This window comes from Serinus canaria, chromosome 8, assembly GCF_022539315.1.
Source record: "Serinus canaria isolate serCan28SL12 chromosome 8, serCan2020, whole genome shotgun sequence".
In the NCBI taxonomy this organism is placed as follows: Eukaryota; Metazoa; Chordata; class Aves; order Passeriformes; family Fringillidae; genus Serinus; species Serinus canaria.
Window position 1 is genome coordinate 24,951,721 of NC_066322.1, and position 14,197 is coordinate 24,965,917.

Here is a 14,197-nt window from a genome sequence, read left to right on the forward strand (position 1 = left end):
CAGAACAGCGAGAGGTGCCATTGTTTCATATCATTCATTTTTTCCCAACTTTTTTCAAGATTCTTTTTTCAATAATATTTTTTCAAGATTCTCCAATTTAATGATGAATTTTGCTTGTTAAATAAACAGGAGTGACCCAAGTGTGCAATGCACATTAATCCCATCCAGACATGTGGGGACAGAATTTTTCCATTGTGACGGGGGATGCCAGGATTTCACTTTGGTGGAAGCTGAGGTGAGCCTGACTGGAAATGAGTGGAAGAAACACCCTATTGTGACTGGCCCAGAGGGATGAGTCCCATCTGCATTCACCTTTTTGTCTTGATACATTAGGCTAGCAGCACTTAATTATCAGCTCTGCTTACTTTCATATTATTGCTTGTGCTCAGTGCAGGATAAAGAAAGAAATCAGTTCGGAAAAGCAGGGAGTCCTTCCCCTGCACAGCTCCCTGATGGAGCAGACTCAGGAGGATCCCTCACAGCAACTTCACACCCTCAGAAAATGATTCTGTCCAAGTGCATCCCAGTGTCACTATCCTCATACAATTTTCGTGGTCCACAGGGTAAATGTTTGATTTAATGGAGCAGCAAATTTAAAGTGCCAAATGTCATTTCCTTCTCTTCCCAATAGTCCGAGGCTCACTCCCTGCAGTTAATTTTCCTTTCTGTTCACATGCACTGAAATACAAATCTGAAATTGGAGGTAACATCAAGAAAGAAATGCAGAGCAAGCTTGAAACCCAATAATATAACCTTCCTTAATCCAGATGTGTCTTTAACAAAAAAATAAAATTTTCAAGTATATCTTGTATTGAAGTGTTTGAATTGTTGCTCCTCCTTAGAGAAGATGCCTTTTGTTGTGAAATGAAAGAAAAATAAAAAAAAAAATCTAAGACTGAGAGAAGGGAATATATAAACATATATGTGTGTATCTAAATGCAAGCCTTCCCGGCCCTTCCGTGCCCGTCACGGCCTTCCGGCAAGGACCGTAAATGGCCGGAACTTCCCTGGCAAGGCCCTTCCCGGAACGTCACTGCCCTTCCCTTCCCTGCCCGTCAACTTCCCTTCCCTTACCTTCCCTTCCCTTCCCTTCCCTTCCCTTCCCTTCCCTTCCCTTCCCTTCCCCCAGTTTGCCACTGCCATATTAAATCAGTGATCACAATCAGTCCTCTTGGACTTTTTTTTTTGCCCCTGAGGGGAAACAACTTTTCAAAAGTTTTTAAAAATATTTGAACACTTTTTGCTTGCTCACTCAACTACTCTGAAGAAGGATTGCAGCCAAGTCCTTCCTCCCTTTCCCTCAAGACCTAATACTTAAAAAAAAGGCCCCAAACTCCATCCTTGTTTATACCACAACATGTTGAAGATTTTTGAAGTGTGTCTCAGATTGCATTTCCCTGTTCTTTACTCACAAGGCTGGCAGCCAGACTCCCCAACTTCATGATGAAAGTCGTGCCCTGCCTTAATTATCCAGTAGCACAGCATTGTTTATTCCTTGACCTCACATTTTAGGTCAAGGAATTTCACCTCACATTTTAAGGTGAAACTGATTTTCCCACATTGATTTTAAAGCACCTCCCTCAGGCAATATTCTGGACACCAGAAATTGGGTTTCGAAATTCCCAGTGCTGTGAGGGTTTTAAAATGGCATTGGGAATGCTGATAGTGCCTTTAAACAACCAGGCTGGGGAAAGGAAGCTCTGGCACTTCCAAAAGTTATGTCTGGAAATGGGAGCCACAAAAATCCTGCAGGGCAGAATTGAGGAAGCAGTACTGAGCCTTTTCTTAAGTTATGCCAGGATGGATTTTCACCTTTAATTAACTGTGGCTTCATCTCTGGGACCAAAAGCTAAAAGTATTTTTCATTTCTCCATTCTGAGCAGCTAAAACACAACCAGGGAGTGTCAGAGGTACCTGGCTCTGGTGGATTTGGGGATGTAGGAGATCCCTCCCATTGCCCTGAGCAACATCACCTCCTCTTTTACCTCCTTTTCCCTCTGTTTTCCATGGTTGTTCCTTCCGCAATCCACCCCAATCCCTCTTCTCCCTGCTAACAGCCCTTCTCCCACACATCCAGCACGTTTTACACAGCCCCCTGTTCTTGATGTCATAGAATCTGTTTCACAGAGTGCAAACACACAAATACAGCCACACAAACACTAAAATTCCTTCTGTTGGCTCTTCCCTGAGCAAGGGGAGCTGACTGAGGAGGACCTTTTCCAGCTGGAGGAGCGCCCTGCTCCCAGGCTCTCATCCTGCTGCTCAACTCCAACCCCTCCAACACCTGCTGGGGAGGAGCTGTAGGGAGCCCAGGAGGCTCCTGGAATGCTGTGGTATTTGCTGGGTCCCCAGGACAAAGGAGGAATTGAGAATCTGACTCCATGTGCTTAGAAGGCTGATTTATCATTTTATGATGCTATATCATATTAAAGAATGCTGCAGTAAAACTATACTAAAGAAAAAGAAGGGATACTGACAGAAGGCTACAAAGAATCATAATGAAAACTTGTGACTGCTTCCAGAGTCTGACACATTAATTGGTCATTAATTAAAAACAATTCCCATGAAACCAATCAAACATGCACCTGCTGGTAAACAATCTCCAGCCACATTCCAAAGCAGCAAAACTGGGAGAAGCAAATGAGATAATATTGGTTCATTTCTCTGAGGCTTCTCAGCTTCCCAGGAGAAGAAATCTGAAGAATAGAACTGATTGTTTCATTCCTTTGTTGCATTCATTCAGTTCAATAAAATCATTGTTGGTTAAAGCCCTTCATGTACAAATTGATAAAACACACTGCAAATTAATTTTTTTCCCTATAATATCTATCTAATTACATCATTTCTATCTAAGACACTCTCAGATAAAAAAGAAAGGAAACAAAAAGAAAAGAAAAAGATTAATCACTAATTTTACCTTTGATTCCTCGTCTGTCACTGCTACTGGTTAAAGATGTTTTATACTCAGGACTGAACTCAGATTGTCTTCAGGGGCAGCTGGGAAGACACTGAAAACAGGGAAGGTTTCAGTGATATATAAAGAACCCAGGGCTAAAATAGCAGTTAATATATTTATAAAGAAATTAGTATGAATAGAGACAATATTAATCATTCAAAGGTTATTCTATAGGCAAGTTTTTAATGCCAGATTGCTGTGGTCTACTCTCTGAGCTGGTTGTAGTAATTATATTAAATAATCCAAGAATAAAATCCCTCAGAAGAAATTTATCTCTGAGAGGGCAGGGAGGCCCTGCCACAGGTGGCCAGCACAAATTATTACCCAAATAATCCCTTTCCATGATGAGGACACAAATTTTCGGGTGGAAAGTGCTAAATCTTTGCTCGTGAAATTGCGTTAATTCTTTAAAATGGAAAAAAATACTTATTTAATTATAATTTGTGAATATCTTTAGCAAAGGATTTGGGAAAAGCAGAAGGACTTGGTCACATCTCAGGTTTTTCTGAGGATTTTCAGGATTTTTTTCATGAAAGAACCTTCAGCATCTGCATTTTAGAGAGTTAAATTCCTCCCAATGCAGCTGTTGCCTTACTTAAACCCAATCCTACTGCTCAGTCCTGCCTAACTAGGCAGGCTTAGTCCTTCCATATCTGAACACTTCATTTTGAGGCTGCAAATTCAGTTTGAATCAAAGGCAAGGCAAAAGCAATTCCCCCCCAAAAAAGCAGAGCACACACATAAACGAAACACCAGCAGACAGCTCCCCTCTTGTGCTGGCAGAACCTGAACCTGCCTCAGGACTGCTCCTGGAACAGAGAGCAGATAAAAAAGCAGATGTTCACAGATCTATGATTGCACCAATAAACGTGGAATTCCACTGGAGAAACCTCCAGTGCTGAGAGATGAATGGAGGGAAATCTGCTGAAAGACAAACATAATAATGAATGTGCTGTGCTAATGAATCATTGCTTGTAAGAGGCCATTCAAACTTGACATTAATGATACCAAATGAGCTGTGGAATGTGTATGAATTAAATTATAGTGCAGTGACAATTCCAGTGTTTGGAGCTGCATGAGTCACTAAATTAAAAAGGAAGGGGTAAGAAGGTGGATTTAGGCAGAAAAGAAGACAAAAGACATAGAGGTGGGTCACAGTCAGATCACCCAGGGTATTTTGGTTTGTTAGCTAACAGAGTGCTAAAGTTATTAAATGTGTTTCTGTTTGAATTAAGAGCTTGCACAGGTGGTAAAAATGTGAACCTGTGAACCTTCCACTGAACTGGTCTGGCTGCAAGTTTTGTAACTTATAATTTTCTCAGAAGCACACAGAAAGGTTTCCCAGACAACATTTTAATATATGGAAGAAAATGTAACATTCAAAATAATATATATATATATATATATGTAAAATCAGTATGACCATTTTGTGCAATGCATTAGGTTGAAGCTATTAAATGGACTGTTAAATGCAATTTAGAGTCACAATGTCAAGCTCCTGGAGCACTCTGTGCCACCAGAGTTATTCCATGAGCACAACAGGAACTTCAGGTTTGCAAGAACTGGAGGTGGCCATGGCTGCTTATTTAAATCCTGGCACTGCCCTCAAACCCTTCCCTCCAACATAAAATATCATTTTTAAGGGTGTTTCACTATCTAAGGTCACCAGGATGGTCAGGCAAGGCTTGCCCTTAGTGAAGCCCTGTTTGTTGATGAGATCTGATATTTAGTTCATAAGTTTTCTGGATGTTAATAAAGCATTTAAAACTTCTCAAACATATCCAAAGAGTAACAAACTTACTTTAAATGAGAGTGTTTTTGGGGGGGTTGTTGAGAGTTCTACATCATATTTACACTTTACATTGCATTCAGTGAAAACTGAATTCTGGTTACAAACAGCAGGGACAACGTTGGGTGGAAACCAGAAAGGGCAATTTTCTGCCTCTAAGAGAACAAATATTTCTATTATTAGTATTTATGTGTGCTGGTATTTAAGGATTTCACAGGATCATAGAAACATGGGATGGTTTGGGTTGGAAGGGACCCCAAAGCCCATCCCTGCCATGGCCAGGGACACTTTCCACTGTCCCAGGATGCTCCAAGCCCCATCCAGCCTGGCCTTGGGCACTGCCAGGGATCCAGGGGCATCCACAGCCTCTCTGGACAATCCTCACAACATTTGTCCTGTTTGGGACTAACTGTGAAGGATAGTGGTGGTACTGCTAAAGCAGATTGCCTGGGATGAGAATTTGGAGGAAACCCCTAATTTGTGAAACTTTTCCTGGTTCTTCCTTTAGGAGTCAAGAATGTAGCTGGTCTTTGATGTTCATAGATTTAAAAGACTTTGAGTAGCTATAACTGCAACACTTCACTCAAGGGCTACTCAAGATGGGAAGCTCAATTTGAATAACCTTATAGTTGCTTTTTCCTCATTGTCAAAGGATTTAATAAACATTTGCTCAGCAGAATTTCACAGCAGATCAAAAGTGAAAGCAGAGCTGAGGTAGCAGCACTGGGAAAGGGGAAAATGCCAGGAATATCTGTCCATCAGGAGTGTTCCACACAGCAAAGCATGAATCAGTATGAACAGAGACAATATTAAGCATTTAAAGGTTATTCTATGGGCAAGTTGCTAATGCCAGATTCCTCCAGCTGTGGCCTAATCTCTGAGCTGGTTGTAGAAATTATATTAAATTAATTATATTAATTATAATAAATTAAATAATAATAAATAAATAATTTATTAATTTAATATAATTAAATTAATAATATTGATTATATTTTTAAGTTATAATAAATTAATTAAATTCTTATTTAATAATCCAAGAATAAAATCCATGGGAAAGACATTAGAAGAAATTCTTCTTCTAAAAGAATTAGAAGAAATTCTTCAGCACGGGTCTTGGAGAGACATTATGGAAGGTTTTTGACTTTCCTGAAGAGTTAATGAGAATCATCCCTCTGAGTGCCCCAGGCAGCAGAGCTCACTGCAGCAGGCTGACAGTTCAGGTAGGACAAGATCAACCTCTCTCCTACCACAGGAAAGTGAGCTGCAAGACATGAAATAATAATGTTGTGTCCGAGGCGAGCTCAAGGAAAGGGTCACACCCCTGGGGACCAGGAGGAGACATCATTTGTCAACAGATGACTTTTCAAAGGAAGCCTCTGCAAGCATCCTGAGCACCCAGGCACTGGCAGCTCTTTAAAAGCACTACTGAAACCATCACCTGACACAAAAATCTCAGGGGTTATTTTTTGACAGTCCACAGACTGGAAGAGAGGCTATAGAGCAGCCCTGCAGCAAACCTGTATGCTGTATTAAAAGATAAAATTACATCCTGCAAATGCTGAATTGTTGTTCTTTTGAATCATGTCGAGTAGGGTTTGTTCAGTGACTTGCTTTTTAAATATATATTAGGATTTTTGTACAGGTGCTAAAGAATGCAGAAGGCTGAGCAACTGAGACTCCTTTCTTGAACTTATTTCATTTATAGCTAAACACAACATGATATAAAGCACCACTAAAAGTGGAGCAGGCTCTGTAATAAACCTTGAACCTCTAAGTAAGCTGGCATGACCAGGGAAGAAATGCTCACTCCAGGTGACTTGAGCTTGGAGTTTGTCTCAGCAATGTCACTTTGGGTTTCTGTGGCAGCAGGTCCTGCCTGGATCACACTCATTTTTACTTCATTAATTGCTGTCAGCCTGAATGTGCCCATGGTGCTGTAATAACCCCTATGTTCACTGGCTGATTAAATCACGTCATGACCTGCAGCCAATCCAACACTGAATTTGCTAAATTGACCCCCAAAAATTCTGCTGCAAAGGCTTTTAGGAATTCTTTAGTGTGACTTTAATGCATGAGCAATAGGTGATGTGTGGTGTGTGTTGGTAAAATTCAGCTGAGGTCAAATGGCTCAGAGGCAGAAGTCTTTTCATGTCACTGAAAAATCACAGCAGGGTGGGAGACAAGGCAAGGGAAACAGCAGGATCTGTATGCATCCTTCCACCTCAGGCAAAGGAAAATAGGCAGATTCCAAGGGTGTCCCTGGCTGTGCACATGGGACAGAACTCATTCTGCTGTGGCAGGACACACCCTGCTCAGACACAGATCTCCTGGCCCACGGTGTGCCCCGACATAAATATGGCAAAGCTCACTCCCCCTCACTTCAGTGCCAGCTAAATTCAGCTGGAATATTTAAACATTTCTAAAAATAGGTGCTGCTAACCAAGAGAAAGCTTTCTATCAGAGTGTGTCTCCAGGGCTGGGCAGAGGGGCAGGATCCCTCCCTGACCTGTCCCCAGGACCCCCTTGGCCCCAGGGCATGCTGCTGGCTGAGATGCCACAGGTTCTGTACAAATGGTCACTCCAAACTCCCCCAAACAGGAGCTGGCCACTCATTTTCCTGCAGAAACAGCTGAGCTGTTGCAGGACAGCAATGCATTTACTTGTCACAGAATGCAACCACCCCTGTGGGATGTGCTGCTCAGCGTGTGGCCTCAGAGTAAACAGACTGCACTCAAAAATAAAGGTTTATAAATGAAACCTCTCTGAGGCAAGAGCAAGGGGCACTGAGGCAGAATTAATATTCCTCTTAGCCACACCATTTATCCCAAGATAGGGCCAGTGGTGCTGGAAAGAAGAAGTTGCCTTCCTCACATGAATCTCCAAAGGAATCCTTTTAAGTTGTGGAATTAGAGCCAGGAACAGGGGAGATAAAAGCCAGCCATTTTGTTTCAAGTTAATCTTGCAAACCTCAGAGATAAGGCTTGACAAAAGAATGTCTTAATTGGAGTCTGGCATCTCCATCCTTAAGTAGCTGCTGGGACTTTGTTCCTGCTTTCATTCCTCCCTGTATATTGCACTTTGGAATCCCAATTACACTGCTAATGTGAATTAAAATGTAAATTAATCTGTTTACTAATGCAATTATGCAAAGGAACTCTGCTTCAACTTTAATGCATTAAAAGGAGAAGAATGCTTTTAAATGGTTGCATATGTTAGTTTTTATTACCCTGAAATAAATAAAAACCAATTAAAGAGAAGCTGGTTACCCTGAAATCAGTGAGAAGCTGCTCCAGCAGGATGCAGTCCCACCTGATGATTGCCTTCAGCCAGCACAGGTTAGAAAGGGAATTTTTCCTCCTTTAAATTGCAGTTGTGTAATTGGCTTCAGAGCTGTCTCATCCACCACAATTCCCCTCCTCTAAGAACACATCTACTTCTCATACCCACATTCAAAATTCAAGATATGAGGATAAGGGAAAGGATGCAGTGACACGAGACAAGCTGCTCAAGAAATAAATCATAGCTTGGGATATTTCAAAAGAATAATTCTAGAGGTTTATTTGAAGATGTTTTAGAATCATAGAAACATTTAAAATGGAAAGGACCTCTAAGAAGAATCCAACCATTAACCTAATGGTACCAGGACCATATTCTAGGCACCACTTCTACACACTTTGATCACTTCCACAGGATTTTCTCCAAAAATTAATGTTATGGATACCAAATAGATGATTTCATTACAAGTGATTACCAGGAATACTAAAAATGAAGAACAGATGCCATTATTAATTTTAAATGTCTTCATATCTGCAGGTTGGGCACATAACTGGTTGGGCTGCTGAACTGAAACTTGAATTTCACAAGAGTTAAGAATTTGCAGTCTCACCTGAACACCATGATCTAGAAAACCACCAGTTCCTCTCAGTCTGCAGAGGGCATGGCAATTGATGGGAATTTTTTTCACTTGTCTCTTTTCATAAAGATGTAAAATTTTGGGGCAAAAACCAGACTGAGGTAATTTCCTCTCTCCAGGGTGTGCCTGTTCCTTCCCTTCTGCAGAGCCAGCTTTCCTGGAAGTCACCTTCCACACCCAGGCATGTCCTGCAGAATTGTGTGCTGCACCACTGCTTGTGGCCAGGCCTCTGAATCATGGAATCATGGAATCATCAGGGCTGGGAAGGACCTCCAGGACCATCAAACCTTTGACTGAAACCCACCTTGTCACCAAACCCCATCCCAAATTGCCTCCTCCTCTTGTTTTATGAACACTTCCATGGATGGTGACTCCACCATGGCCCTGGGCAGCCTCTTCCAGTGCTTGTCCAGCAGTGGAGAAATTTTTCCTGATATCCAGCCTCCCTTGGCACGAGTTGAGGCCATTCCCTCTCTTCCTCTCCCTTGTTAAGTGAAATTATCTAGGCAGAAAAAATTATGTGATTCACTGCTCTGGCCACTCCATGGGGGACAGAACTAACTGCACCTTTGGATCTTTGGGTCAGTGAGAAGATTGAAAGGTCTCCAAGGCTGGAATGGGTTTAGTGAATTAAAATGGGGTAGTTATGGGTCTTTTTAACAGTTTGCTTCCTTCTGAACATCTTTTCATTCCTTCAAACAAGCCTTTCTGTTGGCTTTCTTTAACTCATGGGTTTCAATTCATTTCAGAAAGTGGAAGACCTGTATGGAGAATGTGACAAATAAGGGGAAATGATAATAATAATAATAATAATAATAATTTAAAAAATAACATTAAAAACCGAATATATTTTTATATGAACAGAGCAAATAGTAGCAGGTGGCTGACCATGCATCCTCAGCCTTTTACTTTTATTGAGTCTGATTAATTTTGCCTTGAAACAAGAGTTTCTTGTTTTTCCAGGCACTTTGAAACACAGCTGCACATTCACCAGAATCAGTGAATGTTAATAATTGTGAATAATTTTCTTATTGAGGCTTTTAATTCCTTAAGTTGAATGCCCTTATTATGAGATAATTCTGTGTATCCTGCCCTTTATTAACCTCTTACATTAATCAGCATCTGCACTGCTGCTTCAAATCCTCCCTTCCCGGCCCCCAAGGTAATGAGATAACCTCTGGTCTGCTCCCATTAATTCTTCTGGGTTTTTTCAAGAGTTTCTGCTCATCTTCAGAATAGAATAAAAACCTCAAAACACTGAGGATTGTTGAGTTTGTGAGGTCCCCAGGACGAGGTGAAGAGATGAGAATCTGACTCCATGTTCTCAGAGAGCTGATTTATTTTTTTATGTGCTATTGTATTAAAGAATGCTATACTAAAACTATACTAAAGAAAGAGAAAGGGTACAGAAAGAAAGCTTAACAAGAATGATAATAAAACTCATGACTGACTCCTTAGAGTCTGACACAGCTGGTTGTGATTGGTCATCAATTAAAAACAATTTACATGGAACCAATCAAACATGCACCTGCTGGATAAACAATGTCCAACCACATTCCAAAGCAGCAAAACACAGGAGGAGCAATCAGATAATTATTGTTTCCAAAATTAAGTAAATTAAATAAAATTACTGAAATATAAATATTTAAATTAAATAGCTCTGATCTGACCTCATATTATTGATCAATATTTGCAAGGAACTAAACTAGAGACAAAGTTTTAATTTTATTTTATTTAGTTGTTATAAACCCACTGGCCTCAGGACCTTGAGGAACAGGTCACAGGGGTGAAGAAAAGCAGGGAAAATTCTGGAATTGTAAAAGTTCCTGTCACTGTAAAAGAAGTAATAATGATTCCTGGATTAAACCTAAAAGATTTCATGGAAACTCAGAAATTCTAGTTTTAGCACGGGAGCTGCACCACTTTAGCTCACATAGTTTTCCATCTGGATTTCACCTCAAGGGCTCATTTTAATATTTGGATCCAAGTATTGGTGGAGAATTTGGACAGTCCAAGCTGTAATTCCAAAGCAGCATTATTCCACAATCCTTCAACCCTGAAAACCACCTGCCTTTGTTTTTCCACCCCCCAAGTGCTGTTATTGCTGCCATTCCACCCCCAACACTCTCCATGCTCTGTGCACCCAGCACTACTTCACAAATTCTGCTTTGCTGCAGCCTGGAGCACAGTGCCTCCTAACTAAGCCCAGGGTTAGGCAATAACCAACTCCAACTGCTTCCCAGTTTGTTTCTGAGCATCCCCAGTGAGCCCAGATCTCTGCTCCCACAGACCTTTGGAAAAAGCATGCCCTCTAGGAAGCTCAGGATGGCCTTTGGAATGCACTGACAGCTAATCAAAGTTTAATAAAAACTACAGAAACAGCCTCAGAGCGAAGACCAGCCCAGCATCACACGCACTCTTGCCTCTGGTTGTGTTCTATTCCTTGTCTCTCTCTCATGGATCACATGAATCTTTCACTACACGGCAGCACAGCTGCTGACAGCATGCTGCTCTCCCAAAAAACCTAATGCCCATGACTCTGGGTACTCAGGGGGGGGATGCTGCCCTTCATTCCCTCTGCTAGATGAGAAAATTTATCTCCCAAAGCAGCCAGTGCCCTTGTGCATTTCCTGGAAGCCTCAGAGAGGCTTTTGTAAAAGCAGGACAATATCCCTGATGTGTTCCCTCTTCCCCTTGGCTCCTGTATCACACAGGACTGGATGATACACCCCCACATTGTGCCAATCCCTCCTCCAAACCACTCCCTGAAGGTGGTGGGCTTTACCCTGGAGACAAGAAAATGAACCTCAGTTTGGAGAAAGAGACTTAGAAGAGAAAAGCAGTTAGACAAAAAGCAGTTAGAAATTCTTTTCCTATAGAAATAAACCATTGCCTTAAAGATTCCATAACCAGTAAAGTACTGGCAATAAAACTAGATATCAGGCCCTGGCATGGGTTACCCAGAGAAGCTGTGGCTGCCCCTGGATCCCTGGCAGTGTCCAAGGCCAGGCTGGATGGGGCTTGGAGCAACCTGGGACAGTGGGAGGTGTCCCTGCCCATGGCACTGGATGGGCTTTAAGGTTCCTTCAAACACAAAGTATTCCACATTTCTGATTCTGTATTTTACTATTGCTCCATGAAAAGAACAAAAAAAATCATCTTTTAGTTCAGCCCTGTTTTGGTTTTTTTTTTTTTTTTCATTTTATCAATAACATTCTTGATTTTTTTACCGTCAACAACTTGATAAAACAACAGATTTCTAACCTGGGCTTAGGAATTTCACAATTTATACAGTCTTATCCATGCTTAAAATATCTGCAGCATAGCTCATCCTCTTCTAAAAGGTGAGAGACCTGGGATTTTCTATCTCTTCCTGGAAACACACCAGGAAAAAGGCAGTAGAGAAGCCTTGCTGAAGCATCAAAGCATGGAAAACCAGAAAAGCTCAAAGAATTAAACATTGTCAAGGGCGTAGCTCTTCCCAGAAATTAACAAGCTTTGCAAGAGCTGGGCAAAAGGGATCCATCTGAATCCAAGGGGATTCATCTGAGACAGATCTTGGTGTTCTCTGGACCTTCCCCATACCCTGTGCTCCTTGCACAACCAGAGCCAAAATGATTTAGATGGGTGATTCAAGGAAAGAATGTTCTTAGCAACACCCAGGACAATCTCTCTAGAAATGTGCTGCCCTCCCTAAAAACCAAGATCCCCAAAGCTGCCATGACCAAATTTCCATGTTCTTTAAAAAAGAGCCTGGCTGTGGGACTGTTCCAGCTGCAGTGCCCATCTCCAGAGCTGCCTCACAACCTCTTTGTCCTGTTGCCTGCTCCAAGCACCATCTCCCTGTGTCTCCTTGGGCACAGGCTGGAGCATCCACAAAAAGGCAGCTTTTCCTCAGCTGTTGTTTATCCTGCTTTCCCCCCATCTCTGTTTGTTCTGGCTGTCTGTCACGCTGTGCTCAAATACCTTGCAGGCATATTTAGCAATGTTTCACTTTGCCATCTGGAGCAGACTTTCCCCCAGCTCTGGGCTTGGGTGCCCCATCTGGTGTCGTGTCTCTGCAGTATAAACAGGGCAGAGAACCTCATTTGTTGTCGTTTTAGAAGGGAGAGAAGCCCAGCAAGGCTTAGTAAGAAAAACAAACAACCAGAAAAACCGGTGTGGGTTTTTCACAGAGTTCACCTGGCTTGCAGTAACCAGCTCCCAGCATCTCCTCTCTTGTTAGCACAAGGCTCTGACCCCTCTCCCCACAGACAGGTGGATCCAGGGCTCTGGCATCCTGCTCACACATCCAAGGAAAAGAATGTGTGCAGCTCATTCAGGGAGACACAATCCATGTCTCTGATAACCTCACTGATAACACAGCTGCATCCTTAGGGAGCACTGACAGCAGATAAGGCAGAGCATTTATTTTGATAATTCACATATGCAGCAGAGAGCACAGGGAGCAGGCAAGGAGGCCAAAATCAACGAGCAGTATCCCATGTTGTATCTCTTGCAAAGAACATTGAAATGCTTCAAAATTAGCTAATCACCAAATAAAAATAAAAAATTGCAGGTTTTTTTTTTATATCTTTGGTTATCTGTATTATTTCAAGACCTCTCCTCAGAGATTTAACATGATTCTGATTATGTAACAATATTATGATTATTTATCATATGATATATATGATATATATTTTAATATTATTGTTAAATGTTAATATGATTTAAAATTATTGTGATTATATATCGTAACCTTCTACTGCTTTTAGGAAGAGATTTTGACTATCTTACAACCTCTTGTATCCTCTCTTGAAAAATATTTCCATTCCCTTCAATTTTTTCTTTTTTAATTTTTTTTTCCCTTTTGTATTCACATGTTGAAACGATTCTACACTATTAAAAACATTCTTGGTACAGCCTAACTAGAAATGTGAGGAAAACAACTTTGCATTGCAAGAAAGAGCCATCTGTGACTATTGATACAACCACAGAATCCCAGAAGGACTTGGGTCGGAAGGGAGCCTCAAGACCATCTTGTTCCACCCCCACTGCACCTTCAGAGAAGTCTGGAGTGCAAAGATTAATCAGTAAATGTGGTTTTATTCAAAATATAAATATGCCAACAACAGGACTACCCAATTTAGTGACTTCAAAATATTGGAAGTAGCCAAGAGTTTCAGATTTCCAAGTTTGCTTTTAACTTTAAATCCTCAACAGTTTTATCAAGGCTCCTGGCATGGATTCTGTCTTGAATCCTTCCAACCATTCCTGTGATAGTCCCTGCCTGTGGATTTCTTCATTGGGGTCATCTCAAGGGCATTAAACAACAGGCTTGTGCCACACTCCTGCTGAAACCAAACCTTAGAATCAGGCAAAAACTGACTGAAATGTTCACACTGAGAGCAGAGAAATGTTAATTGATGTGCTGCAGGACTAATTGCTAACTCACCTCCAGCCACCCCCTCTTTCACTTAAGCTACCCCAAGTGTAAATGACTTTTTTTTCCCATGTGTTCCCATTCCAATGCCCATGTGTTGCTCCAGGTGCCAGCAGG